Genomic DNA, 18,712 nt, shown 5'->3' with positions numbered 1-18,712 from the left:
TCCCCCTTCTCTCTCCCCCTCCTCCTCCTCACCTCTGTCCCTCCCTCCTCCTTCCTCCTCTCTCTGTCTGTCTGTCTGTCTGTCTGTCTGTCTGTCTGTCTCTACCTCTGCCTGTTGCTGCTCTAACACCTATCTTCAGGCCACCATGCTTCCCACCTCAATGACAAAGGACTAAGCCTCTCAAACAGTAAGCCAGCCCCCATTAAATACTTCCTTTTTAAAGAGTTGCCTTGTTCATGGACTCTTTTCACAGCAACAGAACCCCAACTAAGTCAGGGATATACCCAAAGGACCATCCTCCTCCAGAGATAATTCCTTACTCTCATCCTAACAGCCAGAAACTGGAAACCGCCCAGATGACCATCAAAAGATGAATGCATAACAAAAACGTGGTGCATCTACACATTGGAACATTATTCAGCTCTTAACAATGAGATTATTAAGTTTGCAAGCAAACAGATGGAATTAGAATCATCCTGAGTGAGGTGACTCAGACCCAGTAAGACAAATGCGTACTTTTTCTCTTATATGTGGATGTTAGCTTTTAAGCTTTCAGTTGTACTACAATCCAAATAGCTATAGAGGTTAGGTACCTAGTAAAGGCTTTTGGGGGTGGAGGTCTTACCAAGAAAGGGAAACTAGAATATAATAAGGGGGAAAGTAGAAACATAGGGAGGGATGGGGGAATACAGCAAGGGACAGCTAACACTCAAGGCTTTTTGGATAGCCACAGGAAACCTATGACTGAAAGAGTTTGGCCTCCGTGTTATAAAGTCTAAGCCTGTCCATTTTACTACAAATTTCAAGTGTCATTCCTCCTAAGAGCTGAGCCATACTCATACACACACCAAAACTTCATTTTCAAATGGTTGATCCCAACTGTTTGCTACGGTGACTATGGCAACAATCATAGACATCCAGATATCTCTATGGTAGGAAATGGAGATCTCTGGGTCCCTGCCCTGGAGGGAAACAGCTGGGGCACAAAGTAGTTCTATTTTGAATTTTGGAGGAAATCCCCAAACTGAAGCCCACTGTGGCTGTATTAAGTTGTACCTCCTGCAACCATAAATAAGGTTCCTTTCTCTCCCTATCAGATTTCTGGATGACAGCCATTCAGAGTGGGGTAAGGTAGCATCTTGAAGTAGTTTTAATTTTGCCTTTCCCTGGTGTCTAGGGATAGCACACACCTTCAAAATAGTTATCAACCATTTGTGCTTTGGTTTTTAAAAACTGCTTACTTCAATACAACGGACCATTTGTTGATTAATGGGTTTATTCCCTTGGCATTTAATTTCTGCAATTCTTTGTAAATTCTAGGTATTAGTCCCTTGTCTGAAGCGATGCCTTTTGAGATGAGTTAACATCAATCTTTCTCTAAAACAGTTCTATAAAACAGAAAGGAAAGAATGTTACCAAACTTCGCTTATTAAGCTAGTATTTATTACCCTGATATCTAAGCCAGGTAAAAGAATAATAAAAAGAAAATTATAGGGCAATCTTTCTGATGAACACACACACTACATAACATTACCACCAAAAAATAAATAAATTAATTAAATTACTTGCCAACGTCGATTCAGGGACAGTTCAATATAAGCAAATCAGTAAATAAAACATCTGCTAAGTGGACTCAAAAACAGAAATCACATGATCATCTTAACAGACACGACAAGGCTTCTGACAAAAACCCTTGAAGACACTAAAAAATAGGAAGAGCACATCTCACCATAACGAAGGCTTCACATCACAAACCTACCGTCAATACCACACTGCAGAAGGCAAAACTCAAAGCATTTCCACTGAAGTAGAGACATGAGCCATGTACACTTTCTTCAGAGCTATTCGGTCTAGTCTTAGCTGGGGCCGCACGACATGAGCAGCAAGCGGAACACAGACAGGAAAGGAAGTCCACGTGTCTTTATGTGTAGATGTTATGAGTGGACAGATGAGAGACCATGAAGACTGACCATAGAACTCTGAAGTCTGAAAACGCCTTCCCCGAAGGCCGGGGTACACAAAAATCAGAGGCAGATTCAGAGGGTACCTGGATACCAGGCTCTGGCTCTGGCTTCTGCAGGGCCAACATGGTATACTCCAGTGTTCCCACAGGTCACCTGAGACCAGGGATTCTGACCTTTGCAGTTCAAGTCCTGGCTCCAGCAGAATCGCACAATTCAAAATGTGACTAGGTTTTTTTCTCCATCTGGCTACCTTTGTACTCTGTGTCGCTCACTCTTGGTGCTTTTGGCATCTAGCCTAGCCATGTTGGAATCATATGACGGCTGTTCTTAGTTGTCAATTTGATTACATCTAGAATTATTAACTAAAACCCAAGCTGCTAGGTACACCTATGAGGGTTTTTCTTAAATCATTTGAAGTGGGGAGACCAACTTTTTTTTTTATAATTTTTTAAATTATTATTTTATGTATGTGAGTACACTGTAGCTGTCTTCAGACACACCAGAAGAGGGCACTGGATCCCATTACAGATGGTTGTGAGCCACCATGTGGTTGCTGGGAATTGAACTCAGGACCTCTAGAAGAACAGTCAGTGCTCTTAACCGCTGAGCCAACTCTCCACCGGGGGAGACCAACTTTTAATCTGGATCTTCTGAGGTGGTAAGATATACCTTTAATCCAGATCTTTTTAGCCTATAAGCTATTCTAATAAATTAAACAGATATAAAGATAGATAGGTAGGTAGGTAGTCTGGTAGGTAGGTAAGTAGATAGCTGTATATTCATTCTCTTTCTCTTTCTCTTTCTCTCTCTCTCTCTCTCTCTCTCCTTCTCTCTCTCTCTCTCTCTCTCTCTCTCTCTCTCTCTNTGGAAGCCTGGCCTCTGCATGCAACACAATGAACCGGAATGGAAATTCGGTGGCAGCTTTAACACTATATTCATTCTCTTTCTCTTTCTCTTTCTCTCTCTCTCTCTCTCTCTCTCCTTCTCTCTCTCTCTCTCTCTCTCTCTCTCTCTCTCTCTCTCTGCGTGTGTGTGTGTGTGTGTGTGTGTGTGTGTGTGTGTGTGTCCGTCCTCTAGAGAACCCTGACTGATATACTTCTTGAGACCGGACACATTCCTAGAGAAATGTATAAGTATGTATCAGGTCTCCAGCACTCTGCCCTAACTTAGTTTGGAGGGATCTTGGTCATCTGTCTCTTCCAAAGAATATCACATTGGTCCACTATATCGATGACATTATGCTGATTGGATCAAGTTAGCAGGAGGCAGCAACCACTCAGGACTTCTTAGCAACTCATGTGTTTCCATGTAACTTGTAACACAGAGGATGAGAAATAAATACAACCAAAACTCAAGCTACCTCCATAAAATTCTTGGCTGGTATGGAATATGCAAAGATACTCCTTTTAATGTGAAAGATAAGTTATTGCATTTGACCCCTCCCATCACCAGGAAAGAAGCACAATATGTATTTTAGTAGGCCGATTTAGACTGTGGAGACAGCACATTCTTGAGTGTGTTACTCCAGCCCATATACCAAGTGACTTGGAAAGCTGTTAGATTTAAGTGGAGCCAGGAACAGGAGATGGCTCTTCAACAAGTCCCAGTTGATGTGGGAGCTGCTCTAACACTTGGACTACATGACCCAGCAAACCCAATGATACCCGAGGTGCCAGCAGCAGAGAGGAACGCTGTTCGGAGCCTCCGGCAGGCCGCTGTAGGCGAATAACAGAAAAGACCTTTGGGATTTTGCAGCAAGCCTCTACCATCGTCTGCAGACAATTATTCTCCCTTTGAGAGACAGCTCTTGGCCTGCTCTTGGGCCACAATGGAAACTAAAGGGTTGACAACAGGCCACCCAAGTTATCATGTGGCCTGGGCTGCCCATCACGAGCTAAGTGTTCTCTGACCCACCAAATCAAGTACTATGTACACAGTAGCTATCCATTATCAAATGGAAGTGGGATATACATAATTAAGCCCAAGCAGATCCTGAAGGCACATGCAAATTACATGAAGAAGTTGCTCAAACACCTATGGTTTTTATGTGATGTACTCCTATCACAATACCATCTGCTGCTAAGCATGTGCCTGTAGCCTCATGGGGTGTGCATCATGATTGGAAGAGAAGACTGGGGCTTGCTTCACCAATGGCTCTGCACGTTCTACAGACACCACCCAGAAGTGGACAGTTGCAGCATTACAACCTGTTTCAGGGGCAACCCTGAAAAACACCAGTGAAGGGAAACCATCACAGTGGGCAGAATTTCCGGCAGTATACACGGACATGCATTTCATTCTGAAGGGGAGAGAAATACACTTGTTCACTGGTTCATGGACTGAAGCCAATGGACTGGCTGGACAGTCAGAGGTATGAAATAAGTACGATTGGTGAGAAAGGCTTCTGGGGAAGGAGTGTGAGCAGGTTTCTGCAAATGAGCAAAGGATGTGAAGATACCTGTGTCCCATGAAAATGCTTATCAAAAAGTGACCAGCAGAGGAGAGTTCAATAACTAAGTAGACAGGATGAACTGCTCTGTGGACAGGTCTATTTCTTTTGCCAGTCATTCCTGTCATTGCCCAATGGGCCATGATAGCAGAGCTGGGGTTAGACATGGGCTGGACAACATGGACTGCCACTTGGCTACAGTTGTTGGTGAGTGCCAGATCTGCCAAAAGCAGAGACTAACACTGAGCTCCATATATGGCATCATTCCTGGGGGTGACCTGCCAGTGACCTGGTGACAGGCTGACCGACCTTACTCGAGTAGACAGTTACTTTGGTTATAGTTTTGCCTTTCCTGAACATGTTTCTGCAAGACCTACCGTCCATGGACTTAGAAAATGCTGTATCCATTGTGATGGTTTTCCACACAGCATTGCTTCTGGCCAAGTAGCTCACTTCACAGCCAGAGAAGTGCGACAATGGGCCCACAATCATGGAATCCATTGCACATGGAATTAACAAGTTCTTCTATCCAGAGACAGGTGGCCTAGCAGGATCAAGGGGTGGAAAAGGTAATGGTTCCACTCACGATCACCCCTAGTGATCCATTAAGAAAAGTTTTGCTTCCTGTTTCCATGACTTTAAGTTTTGCTGGTCTAGACATTTTGGATCCGGAGAGGGGAATGCTCCTGTCCAGAGTCACAACACACATTCCATTGAGCTGGAAGCTCAGACTCACCCCCAGGCCACTTTGGGCTTCAGATGCCCTTAAGCTAATAGGTTAAGAAAGGAATAACAGTGTTAGGAGGAGTGACTGATCCAGATTGCCAGGGGAAATTAGATTGCTGCTTACAATGGATGTCAAGAAAGACTACATCTGGAGTGCAGGAGATCCTTTAGTGCAGTCTCTTGGTGTTACCAAATCCTGGGATTAGTCAACAGGAAACTACAACATCCTAATCCAGCCAGGATGACAAAGGGCAACATACCCTTCAGGGATGAAAGTATGAGTCACTCCTCCGGGGGAAAAAACCCAAGACCTGCTTAATTAAGTGCTTGCTGAGGGTGGATCAAATACAGAATGGGTAATAGAGGAAGATAGTTATAAATACCAGCTGAGGCCACATGACCAGTTACCGAAACAAGGCTTACAGTTGACATGAGTATTTCTGTCATATTTTGGCAAGAATGCCCTGGCATGGATATTTGTGTTTTCTTTCCTTGATTCTCTTTTCTTGCAATGTGACATCAATTAAGAGAGTATCAGTGGTTATCATATTTAAGTTTGAGATACTAAAAGAATGGCCCTCTAGGGATATTGCCATCTATTCTAAAATTTATAATGCATTCGTGGTTGTATGAGGGTTATATCATTTAAGGCATAATAATGACTTGCTTAAATATATAGTATTTGTGATTATAGATGGGATAACTATATTATGTTAGGTGTAATTATGGTCCAGTTATGATTTCCATTGGAAAATTAGAAATGACCTAAGGAGATATGATTGTGTGTCAAGGTGACAAGGGATGAATTTGTGATGAATATTTTTGGTTGTCAATTTACTATATCTAGAAGTAACTAAAACCCAAGCAAGCAGATATGCCTGTGAGGGCTCTCTCTCTCTCTCTCCTCTTTTTTTTTTTCCTGGGGGGTGGTGGTGGGACATCTTCTTGTCTCTACCTCCTGAGTGCTGGGATTAAAGGTGTGTGCAACCACCGCTCAGCAGATTTCTTTGTTAATTAAATCATTTGAAATAGGAAGACCCACCTTTAGTCCAGAACTTTTGAGGTGGGAAGAGCCACCTTTAAATTGGGCCACACTTCCTGCTGGTAGCCTCTATAAAGGGCATGCAAGAAGCAGCTTGTTCTTTGCCTGCTTGCTGGTATTCACTGGCAAGTCTATTCCTTCACTGGCGTTAGTGCCTACTTCTTTAGGATTCTGACATATAATACTGGATTCTTAAACCTTCTGTTGGTAGACAGCCATGGATGGACTAGCTGGACCATTTAATCCACAGCCTTTAATCTATTCTAATAAATCCAGTGCATATATGTAAATGTATATGTATACATATCTATTCATTCTTTAAGTTCTGTTCCTGCCTAATACAGAGCGCCTCAATGATTTTACTTTACAATTGACTCTAATTCTCGCAAGTCCCCAAGGTTGAACTTCATGCAGACAGCCCACCAGAAAGACTCAGAGGAAACAAGGCATCCCAGTGGAATTGGGAGGGGAAGTCAAACCTGAAAGCAAGTTCATTTCAACCCCAGTGCGAAGGAACCCTGACAACGTAACTCAAAGACGATGACATAGCTATCAGCTATGACCCAGACACAACTGGTTGACTCCCCTACAATCTAAAATCAGAAGCCGGGCGTGGTGGCGCACGCCTTTAATCCCAGCACTCGGGAGGCAGAGGCAGGCGGATTTCTGAGTTCGAGGCCAGCCTGGTCTACAAAGTGAGTTCCAGGACAGCCAGGGCTATACAGAGAAACCCTGCCTCGAAAAACCAAATAAATAAATAAATAAATAAATAAAATAAAATAAAATAAAATCAGAGAGTGCTGAAAGGTCTGAAAAGAATTCTCAGCCGCAGTTTTGAAAAGAATTAATGACCAGTGCTGCTTTTCCAGGGGATATATATTCAACATGGACACCCCAAACACCAGAGGCATACAGACCTCCAAATAGATATGACCAGAGAAGCAGCTTTCCACAACACATCCGTCAGGAGGTTAAAAATACAAAGGGCATGAGAAAATGTCAACGCACATACAAAGCCAGAAAAACATGAAATGAAATATTTTAAACCCTGAAAATAAATAAGCATGAAGCAAGAATATTATACTTGTCAAAGTTATCTTTCAGAATGGAAAATGTCAGTCCCACAATAAGAGACTGACTATAGCCTGAAGCTGTACTCCAAATAAACTCTCATTTCTCCTACCGAGTGAGAAGCTATCGGGTTGTGATGGTTTGTGCCTGTAGTCCCTGCATTTGGAAGATAGGGCAGATCTCTTATGAGTTCAAGGCCAATCAGTCTCAAAAACTAAAAAAAACAAGGACATACTGGAATCTTATATAGTAATAAACTTAATTTATATAAACACTACTAGATATTAACATTTCATAAATAAAGAAGCCAAGGCTGCTGAATGCCCTATAACTTGCACAGTTTATATAGATTGAAAAGAAATTACCATAGTTAGAATTTAATATATTTCAATGTATATATATATATATATATATATATATATATATATATATATCTTTATCTTATTAATCCTATAAGGTTTCTAAATCTCCCTTAGTCTAAAGAACTACTATGTGGTAGTTTTAATGAGAATTGCCTCCAAAAGCTAATAATATATTTGAATGCTTGATCCTCAGTTGGCAGAACTGTTTGGGAAGGATTAGGTGTTGCTGGGTGTGGCTTTGAGGTTTCAACAGTCCATGTTCTCTCTGTCTTATGCTTAATAAATTTTGCCATTTGCCACAATGTATTATAATCCTTTACTTACTAAAATTCCCCACTCAACTATGACATAGCATATTTATGTAAATTCCTTGTTAGCAGCCCAATTATAGCTTTGAGACTTCTTTTCACTAGTGGCTATTAAAGTTTTTTTCAGCTCTAAGATATCCAACAATCACTGGTGTGGTTAGAAAGGGCTCAGGCAGAAAAACATTCAGTTAGGTGAATCCCACATTATAGGGTTTTTCTTCGTAGCTCAACACCACCGTATGTGAATTTCCACATGGGCATTTCCTGTACATTCTATGCCTGTATAAAAACATCATAATGAAACCTATTTTCTTTTGCAATTAATAACAGCAAAGTCATTCTTCCCTTTCCTCTCCCTCCCTCCTTTTCCTTTCTTTCTTTTTGAGGGTCTTGTCTTGTTCCTGGCTGACCTGGAACTCACTATGTAGAGCAGGCTGGCCTGGATATCACAGACAGAGGCTTGCCTCTGCCTCCTGAGTGCTGGGATTAATGAGGTGTGCCTGGCATTTAAGATAAAAGTCTAGCTAGCTATAAGCCATGGGTCTGTTATAATGCAACTAGAGTTGCAGACCACACAATTTATAAACTTTCTGATGTAATGACCCAATTGTTCAAAGCATTTGCAGAATGTTACAGTGCAGTTACAAACTAACACAGGTTAATTTTAAGGAGACAAGCAGTCATTCAAGATAAAATTCTTATAGATACCTCTCAGGTCCAGATCCCAGGACTTTTGTGTGGACTCACCCCAACATCTACCCCATCAATAGATGAACTATTGGAGTGCATCAAGGTCCTACAGAGCCAAAGCTGCAGGATCTCCATGACACAGAGCAACAACAGGATACTCTAGAAGAGTCCCATTGAGGTTCCAGTACTGATAGAGTAGCAGAAGCCAGAGGCCTCATACCAGATCAATGAACTGGACATGTGTCACTGCAATGAACACTTGTAAGCAAAGATGTGTGGACAAAAGGGTATACTCTGTGACACACTATAGCTTCCATGACAAGGTTTTTTTTTTTTTCTTGAGGAGGGGAGGTCACATGGGTGGAAAGTGGGTATGAGAGAAGGGAGAGATGATTGGGATTGGGGCGCATGATGTGAAATTCACAAAGAACCAATAGGTTAAAAAGCTACAACATAGTCTTAGAGATTTAAAAAAGAAATGAAAAAAATACCCACAATGCACTAGTAAATCTAGTTACTAGAATTACCGCTGCCTTTATCTGGGGCAGAGGCTTCTATCTAACGCATGTTAAAATCTGTCGCGTTCACTCGCTCCATTTCTAGAAACCGACCGTTCATACAAGTCCTTTTCAGTTGTCTTTACTTTCTCGTCCTGACCCCGTGTTGAGGTCAGCACTCATGGTTTTGCTGAGAAAATCTTGAGACCATACTGTGCCTTGCTCTAGCTTACTCCCTAGTGTGTGATATGGTAAGTCTGTAGATTGGGCCTTGCCCTGAGAGACTCTATTTTACCTACGTGACAGAGTAACAACTGGAAAAAGATACAACAAGAGCAAGCCTAGAAAGCTGCCTCTTCCTCAGAGGATCGTGTGATCAGAGTACACAAGACACAATGAGATAGCAACGAGAGCTGGGCGGAGAGGCCCACAAAACCCCGTGTAACTGGGAGCTTCAGTATCTTACAGGTAATAAGCCTGTTCTTCCATTCTATAGGATGCTTCCTCCTTTCGTAAAGAGCTATCCCAATTTCTACTCCATGCTGAACTTAAAGGAATGGCTTTTTCTCCACCTCTCCTCCCTGTGGCTACCAGGATTGTCACTTGCCTTCCGCTATGCTTCTCTTTTAAAACTTTAGTAAAACTGTTCTCAAATTACCTCCCATTTCTAATTTGTTTTATTAATGAGACTAAGAGCCCCAGTAGGAAAATTCGGTCTCCTTGGCAACTCCTGGCTGGCTTCACAAACTTCACAGTCGGTCCAGTACCACCCAAGTTGTCCAGACGGACAAAATGACTTATTGCTGAAGAGAAGATGGGTGCCACCCTATCTGAGTGAATTGTGACTGTATGGGCTCTTTTAAAACCCTACCAGGAAACCAGGTGCATTCCTTTAATCCCAGCACTCAGGAGACAGAGGCAGGTGGATCTCGAGGCCAGCCTGGTCCACGTATCAGAGTTCCAGGGCAGCAAGGCTGGACAAACCCTGACAAGCACAGACAAACCCTGACTCAAAAACAAACAACTCCCACCCCCTAAGGGGTCCAAGAACTTCTTGTACATACCAGACTGAGGAACGGGTCTAACTCCTTCATCTGGACCCCGGAGAGGTCAGCATACAATGACCATGACCTCTAGCATGACCTGCCTGGCACCTCGTTTATAAATCAAGACTCATGGGACTGATTGTCTTCCACTTAGCTCAGCTCCTCCTGTTCAGACAGCCTACCAACTGCGGGGACTTCTACCCTTCTGACCTTTCTTGTGCCTAGACTTACTCTGTCCATTCACCGCTGTGACCGGACTCAACTCTGCATCACCTGCACCCGCCCCCCCCACCCTCCCCCATCCATGAGCCAGAGGCCCAGCTCCACAGTAGCAGCTCCTCTCTGCAGCTGGTTTGGGTCTATTATTATTGTACAGACCTGCTTGTATGATCAGTTTACTTTTGACATCTCCAGGAAGTCGGCATCAGCCTTTTATATCCGTTCTGTTATCTGTAGAGATGGATTTACTGTGTGACCCTCTGCCAGCATCTTTGTCTTCCAGTCTACTAGGCCATACCTCTTGCCCTACTGCAGGATAAAAGAGCTGACAAGTCCCTGCTATGATGACTAGAGCTCCTCCCGCCCCAAACACACACACACAATTGTTAAGATATGGTCCTATCTAGTGCTTGGTTCTCTGCCAAGAGTATAAAGAAAAAGGTGGTGGGAACTGCCCACGCCCTCCCCATTTGAAAAGCTGTAACTCACAAACTTTGTTTTGAGCCTGCTGAGGGAGTGAAGGCTTTCCTTCTTACTATATATGGCAGCTATCTCTCCTACAGTAACTCTGTTCCAGACCTGAAGGCTTGCTCTTCCCCCTCCAATCTATCTCCCTCCCACCCTCTCTCCAAGGGCCCATCATGAGTCTCCTAACTGCTGTTTCACTTCAAGGCCTGATGTGCACCCGCTACCCCATGGTTGTAAAGCACCCGCTTGGTCGTGCTCTCCTCTCTCCTAGTAAAGCTCTTTCTGAAGAAGAATTTCGTGTCAGCTCTTTTCCCAACCCTGCGGTTTTTGTTCTAACGTCTGTAATGATGAGAGTTAACATTAGTAAAGGTTAGACTAAGATGGGAGAGGTGGCTCAAGGCTTAGGAACACTGATCCCTCGGGGGACCTGGGTTTGGCTCCCCGCACCTGCACTGGGGGCTTACACCTGCCTGTACTAGGAATTTCAGGCATTTTGACTCATCTCCTCATCTGTACAAGAGTGTAAGGGATTCTATGCACACATGGAGCACATTATTTACCCATAAATGAGTCAACCTTAAAAAAAGATAAGAAAAAATGAACCCATGTTCACCTCAGCCAGATTACCAAGGAAAATGAGATCATCTGGAAAACTGCTACCAGAGACGGAAATTAATTCTGTCACGATGGAAAAGACAGGGCATGTTTGTCTACGGTCCTGACGTGGTGTGCTTATGACAAAATCTTTAAGACAAAGGAGTAATACATGTCACCACCTCTTGGCTAGTTAGTCACAGTGCCATACAGCAACCTAGAAATTAAATTCCTGACAGACAGTAAAAAGAAATGTACAACTGAGAACAAGTGGTTGAAGTATATCACACAGAAGGAGAAGAAGGGAAAGGAAAGCAGGCCTCCTACAGGGGAAAGCATTAAAGTTAACCAAATGCTTTATGGAATTTTGCTTCACTAAATTAAAAACTTGGTTCTTTTTCTTGTATTTGTCCTTGTTGGGTAAAACATGAATTGTAAGCTCAAAAATGTTCCTTAAGTTACAGAAATGTATTGAAAAAAAAAAAAAAAAAAACAAGTCATCTTCAGTTAGGATAGAAAGAACTGAAAATACAATTTACAGTGCCAAGTGTCTTAATTCTAAACAACAAACTAATTCCTAACTAATTCCTATTTGAATGCATATGGGACATGAAGACTTTCACTTAGGGTACCTACATAAATGTTTTCTCTTTCTTTTGTAAGCCTTCCCAACACACTAAGTGGGAAGGGTAAGAAGGGGACCTCATTGCATTAGACTCAGAACTAGTCTGAAATGTAACATGAAGTTTAAAAGATTAGAAAATTCTACTGTCTGCTTCTTTGGAGATACTCAGGTTACTGGAAGGAGAACGAAGACATCACCAATGAATGAGAGCAACTAAACCTTGGACAAGAAAAAAACAACAACCAATACCGAAAAGAACGGAAGTTACTCTTTTCCCCTTCCCAATTTTATGAAGCAGGGTCTTATTTAGCTTAGACTAGCCTCTAGCTAGTTACAACGCTGAAGATGATTTAATTCTTGATTCTCCTGCCTACCCCTCCCAGGTGCTAAGATTCCTGGTGGGTGTCAGTGTCATTAGAAATTGTTGCTGATTCTGGAAAACATAGGTTAAATAGCAATCATATTAAAGTTCTATTTACAAAGATGGAAGCCCTGTCCCCTCCACCCCGACAGGGTTTCTCTGTGTAGCCCAGGCTGTCCTGGAACTCACTCTGTAGACAAGGCTGGCCTTGAACTCAGAGATCCACCTGTCTCTGCCTCCTGAATGTTAGAATTAAAAGGTGTGCCCCACCACGCCCAGCTCAATTCTTATTTTTAACACCCCCAGATATGATTATCAGATCTCCTGTGCCTTGAGTAGACAAAGAAAAACAGAACTCCCGATGAAACAGTGTGGATTATAAAGAAACAACTGACACTCGGTGGGTACCACACTCTTTAGTGATTGTTTAATGAAAGTCAATTTCGGCAGGTGTGTGGGGCATCACTGTCCCGATGAGCAGTTTCTCTTCCATCTACTACTGATGTGATTTCTGTACCCACAGGTAAAAACTCTGACCAGATTATTAGCTGCTAAAGTGATGGACAATAGCTCAAATACCATTCCCCAAACAGACGGGTTAATAAAGACGATAAATGTCTACAGACAAATGTAGAAATGACTAGGATCTCGTCACTCATTTTTAGAATTATCTTCTTTCAAGCTGCTCAAAAGCTGTAAGTGGGCTGGAGTTGCTTCCTGAAACCCGCCTTTCTTCAGTCCTTTTTTCCGATGTTTGTATGAGTCAGTGGGCAATCCAGTCCATGTGCAGATATCACACAACTTCCGGCGTTGAAAGACTTCCTGAAAGAATAAACCTGGTCTGTTGGTCTCTATGAGGACACGCTGAAACTAGGAATATCACTCATATTCAAAGATGATATGGAAGCCAATCACGCTGCTTTCAAGGTAAGGTTCCTTAAAAAAGAAGTTAAAAAATCAACCAGGTTAAAACCCCAAGTTCTTAACATAGTGCAAATTCTCATACAAAATGATATTTTAGCTAAAACTGAAAAGTAATGTCAATAGGAAATTTTAATTTTTTGCTATAATAATGTTGTAACTATAATTTCTTGAAATAAAAATCCTAGATAAAGCTTCATGGACATTCTAAAGACTTTTTAAGTTTTACGTGTCCTAGGTTCACTAAATGACTCAGTGCATCAGAACTTCTTATACTAAAACCATTTAGCGAAGAGTTTGAAATTAAGTCAAACACGCCTGTTGGATAACCATTTCTTTTGGTCTTTTCTGAGTGCTTGCCTGTGCACCGTGAGTGGAGAGCAGAGCAGACCTCTGTGGGTTAGAAGCACTGCAGTGGAGGTAACAGAGAGTAGTGAGCTGCCATGTGGGTGCTGGGACTCGAACCCAGGTTCTCTTAACCTCCAAGCCATTTCTCCAGCCCCTTGACAAGCACGCTGAAACTAGGAAGATCACTCATGTTCAAAGATGATATGGAAGCCAATCACGCAATACAGACTATTTCAACTCAAACGTTCCAAGTTAGTTTCTGAAATATTTAAATAGAACATGAGCTGTGATGCAAAATGTGTAAGTCACTACCCAGGACATCTCCAAGTAAAGGAGGTGAAAGCAGTGGCAGCTCATGGCGCTTCTTCACTGCCTCACAAAGCAATCCTGAGGTAAATGACAATGACGTCCGTCCCATGAAAATGATCTCTAATAACACAGTATACTGTACCTTCATAGGGTATGTGCACCCTGGCTGCTAACCAGGTTGGTGGCCCATGCTGCATTTAAAGGGATGTCTTCGTGGTTCCTAGAGAACTGTCACGGGATGTACAGTCCCCTATCTGTGCTGTAATTAACATTCAAAGCTGTTGATGTCCGGTGCTCCCGAAATACCACCATCAAGTGCAGACAGAAAGGGAACGTGTCTAGGTTTTGGGAGAATACGATTCTTCTTTACCTTGCTGGATTAGTTAGTTAGGGCCTCATTTAACCCCACACGTCTGACTCTATTCCAGGTCTCTACCAGATCAACATACAATTTTACATCTTGGTCCACCATTTAAAAAAAGAAAGAAAAAGTACTTGGTCAGAAGAGGACGCCTGACCTTTTCTAGCGGAGTGTTATCTATTGCTCAACGCAGGCTGACAAAGTGGGATCAGAGTTCCACCAGAGGGACGATAACCCAAGGGTGACGTCCATCAGTAATACCCACACCACTGTAGAGTCCCACGATGATTTAGATCTAGTGAGTGCTTATGAAAAGTAGCCAGCAAACTGTCATGTGCCACTCAGCATTGTCTTATTTGGCAAAAGTGTTCCAACACCTGAAGCAAGACCTAACAAGTCCCTGTCCTGGTAAATCATTATCCAAGAATCCAACAGCCAGCACCAAAACTTGACTCAGCTGTGAGTCAAAATTCAGTTTCTCCACCCTCATCTTCTGTCCCTGCAATGGTCTTTGACCATTTCAGTACCACGCTCTTCTCCCTGGAAAACGACAAACAAGTGTAGCACAGTCACTGCACTTTGTTCTTGCTACCATGAACTTTTTAAGGATTTAAAAAAAATTTTTTTTTTCTTGTTTGTATATATAGGTCAGTAGATAACTTTTGGGAGCTGGCTCTCTCTTCCCACCATGAGTCCTAGAAATGGAACCTGGGTGGGTCAACAGGCTTGGTGGTAAGTACCATTTACCTGCTGGGCCATCTTGCTTTAAAAAACTTTTAAAAGAGATTGGGATGGAGATGTGACAGGCCACTCACTCATTTGGCGTGCAAGAGGCTCTGACCACTAGCACCACGATTAAATAAATAATAAATGGAACATCTGTTTTTTTCCTTTCTTTATGTACACAGTTGTTTACATGTATGTGTGAATTGCACCATATGCATGCATAGTGTCATGGAAGACAGGAGAGGACCTCAGATCTCCTGGAACTGGAGATATTATGGACGGTTATAAGCTGCCAAGCGGGTGCTGAGAACCAAACTCAGGTCTTCTGCCAGAGCAGCAAGTGATTCAACCACTGAGTCATCTCTCCAGCCACCCTCTTCCACCCTAGCCAAGAACACTTTTTATAACTACAAAAAAAAAAAAAAAAAAAAAAAAAGTATGAATTTTTAGATCTTTCAAATCATAAAACAATATTCCTAAGCTGGAGAGGTGACACAGCACAAGCAATTGCTACACAAAGGTGAGTTCTGATCTCCAGTACCAACACAAAAGTCCCTGTTCTGTGGGATCACTGGGGCTTGCTAGTCACCGACACAGCTCCAGGCTCAGTGAGAGACCCTATCTCTGGAGATTAAGTCAGGCAGTGACAGGGCAGGATATCTGACATCTTCCTTTGGCCTCTGTATACTTGCAGCCACCCCCACCCCTGCCATTTCCACCCCCTCCACCTTCACCTTATCCCTTACACACACACACACACACACACACACACACCATTTAAGAATGAAATTCTGAGGCTGGAGAGATGGCTCAGCAGTTAAAAGCACTGGCTGCTCTTCCAGAGGTCGTGAGTTCAATTCCCAGCAACCACATGATGGTTCACAACCATCTGTAATGGGACTGTATACCCTCTTCTGGTGTGTCTGAAGACAATGACAGTGTACTCATAAAATTAGATTAAATCTTTAAAAAAATGTTGAGACACAAATATAGGAACATGTAAAGGGCATAGTGGCTGGCATGTCTCAAGGGCTACTATGTAAGTATTACCTTTTTTTTTTTTTTGGCACTCAGTTTTTACATTGTTTCATAAATGCATACAAAGCTTGCCCAACTAATATATTACCTATAGCTTAAAATACATTTGATGTTTTCCCATGATACTAGTATTTATTTGATAGGTACATACAAGCCTACTATATAAATGCCAAAGCAATTCTCAAAAATAGTGCTGTATGGGCTGGTGAGATGGCTCAGTAGGTAAGAGCACCCGACTGCTCTTCAGAAGGTCCAGAGTTCAAATCCCAGCAACCACATGGTGGCTCACAACCATCCGTAACAAGATCTAACACCCTCTTCTGGAGTGTCTGAAGACAGCTACAGTGTACTTAAATATAATAAATAAATAAATCTTTTAAAAAAAAATAGTGCTGTATAAATAGGTACGGCCTTAGCCACCACTGTATCTGAAGCGAGGAAACAAACTCTATGAAAACCTAATATAGGATTCAATGATAGAGGTGAGCCTGGGACAGCCCTACACTCAAAGGCAAGATGGAGCTAAACTAAAGGAAACAGATGCACTTGCTACATTGTTCATTCCATAAATACTTTTCCTGGCCAGGCTCTGCTCTAGGCCCTGGGGATAAGCAACAACTCATGCTTAGCACAAACTGATTTGTAGTCTGTGGGCTGAAGGGCACTCACCCCAGAGACAAGGTTTTATAATTCAGTTTGCACTATGGGAATAGCACCCAGGGCTCCAAGCACTCTAGGCAGTATCCTCAGCCCAGGAGTCCAGTTCTGAAGTGAAGAATGAGACAGGCTCCCCTTCCTAGCATCACTTGGATGACTTACAGACAGGAGCTAAGACTGTGCTATGGTCACTACAGCTGTCACAAATGTAGAAATGACACATATGAATAATTTAGTATTTTTTTTCATGCATTGCAGGTTATTTTAAATCTACTCAGTTGGGTACAGATTATATATTAAGGAAATAGTTTCCATATTTCTTGATACAAATGTTATGATTTATAAATTTGTTGTCACTATTATTGGGACAGATTCCGTAAAGTTCCAAACTTTCCCCAAAGGACAGTGAGGAAATTCCTACCAGTACTCTCTCTTCCCTTTCTCTGTCTTTCAACTACCAACACCTACCCACAAATCTCAACGCTTGCAAAGTGCTTGGCAAGGCAGGTGTGTGGTAGCAAGAGTTATTCACACAGAGAATTCACTCCGGACAACAATTTGCAACTTTCTCTTCTCTATTTGCCTCCCTCCCTGAAAGCCTCGAGTAAAGAGAGAAACCCTTTGGTAAATGTCAACTCACAGAGCTCTGTCAACTTTTAATTCTTCCCAGTGACGCACCATTAGAGTTACTGGATATGTAAGTTCCAATATGCTAATCTACCCACAAGCACAAGCTTCCAACCTCCTCCTCGAGTCTATCAATTCACTCCTGGAGTGTCTTTCCAGCCACTTCTACTCTTTCATGATACAAGACTACCATCACCCTCACAAATCAGCTTTTGAACTGTTATGGCCACATAAATCATTAAATGGTGTTTTTATAGTTTAATCTTACACTGAATATAATAAGTGAATATGTGCTTAAAATAATTAAATCTTAATTTAAAAGTTAGGCACAAGTATGCACAATACAGAAAATCTAACATTCTTAATATTCGAACGCTCAGTGAAACCCCCAACACTCCTAGCTGAGTGTAGGAGGGGACACTTTTGATCCCAGCACTCAGGAAGCAGAGGCAGGCAGGTCTCTTGAGTTCAGAGATATACTGGGCTACATAAATCCAGGCCAGTCAGAGATACTCAGTGAGACCCTATCTAAAAGGAAAAGGAGAAAAAAAAAAAAAAAGACACACTCTAGCAAAATCTAAACTCTAACAGCCTACTGTTTGTTTTTGTTTAATTTTCTTAGTTTGATGTTGGAAAAAAAAAAATCATTTCACATGTTTGCCTTTAGTTAGGAAGTGTAGTAAGAAATACAAAGACCCCAAATTTGAGTAACGGCTCTTAGTACCACCCTTGCTTGGTGCCCACCCTATCTAGATCAACTTCTGACCATGTTATATAATGGGCACTTATGAGTAAGAAAAAAGCCACAAGGCTTTTAAAACTCTTAAACACCCAAATGGATTAAACGCACTTCTATGAACTTCTAAAGCCACACTAATTGGCCGAGTTATTCTGTGATCAGCACCCTTATTTTCAGAAAAGAAACAACTATTTGAAGCCAACGTTCTACACAGTGGTGCATGCAAATCCAACTCATGTGTTGAGAAACTGAACAATCTACACCTATGCAAGAAGTTCCCCCTTGAGAATGAACTGATATAAAACATCTATGAACATCTGGCACCTCCCTGGCAAGCAGGCAGCAAACACCACATGAACTACGCTTTCTAATTCTCTAACTTTAAACCCAAACTAAATGGTTAAAAATTATATAAATGGTTGTGTGTATAATATACGTAAACGCACATACACTGTAGCTACAAAACACATGTTACTGTTCCAATAGACAAGACGACTTGTGAAAAGTTACAGTCTAATTATTTGCACTTTATCTCTGCATACCAACTCAACAGAACCGCTACAC

The 18,712-nt window shown here is 42.1% G+C and overlaps 1 protein-coding gene across 4 annotated transcripts in view; it reads right to left on the bottom strand.

Moving 5' to 3' along the window:
* Positions 1 to 18,712, bottom strand: part of Slc20a2 (solute carrier family 20 member 2) — an 87,142-nt gene that overhangs the window by 67,040 nt on the left and 1,390 nt on the right. The window contains exon 1 of one of the 4 annotated variants that reach the window (XM_029531697.1): positions 1,971 to 2,100. The exons of 2 other annotated variants lie outside the window; for them this stretch is intronic. The gene's annotated coding sequence lies outside the window, so the exon portion shown is untranslated. Of the gene's footprint in view, positions 1 to 1,759; positions 1,938 to 1,970; positions 2,101 to 18,712 lie in introns of those variants that run through there. One more of the 4 variants, XM_029531696.1, reaches the window with a different exon arrangement.

The sequence above is a fragment of the Mus pahari genome, chromosome 19 (assembly GCF_900095145.1).
Source record: "Mus pahari chromosome 19, PAHARI_EIJ_v1.1, whole genome shotgun sequence".
NCBI classification, from domain to species: Eukaryota; Metazoa; Chordata; class Mammalia; order Rodentia; family Muridae; genus Mus; species Mus pahari.
Note: the sequence above shows the minus strand (reverse complement) of the source record. Positions and strands in the feature narration are given on the sequence as shown.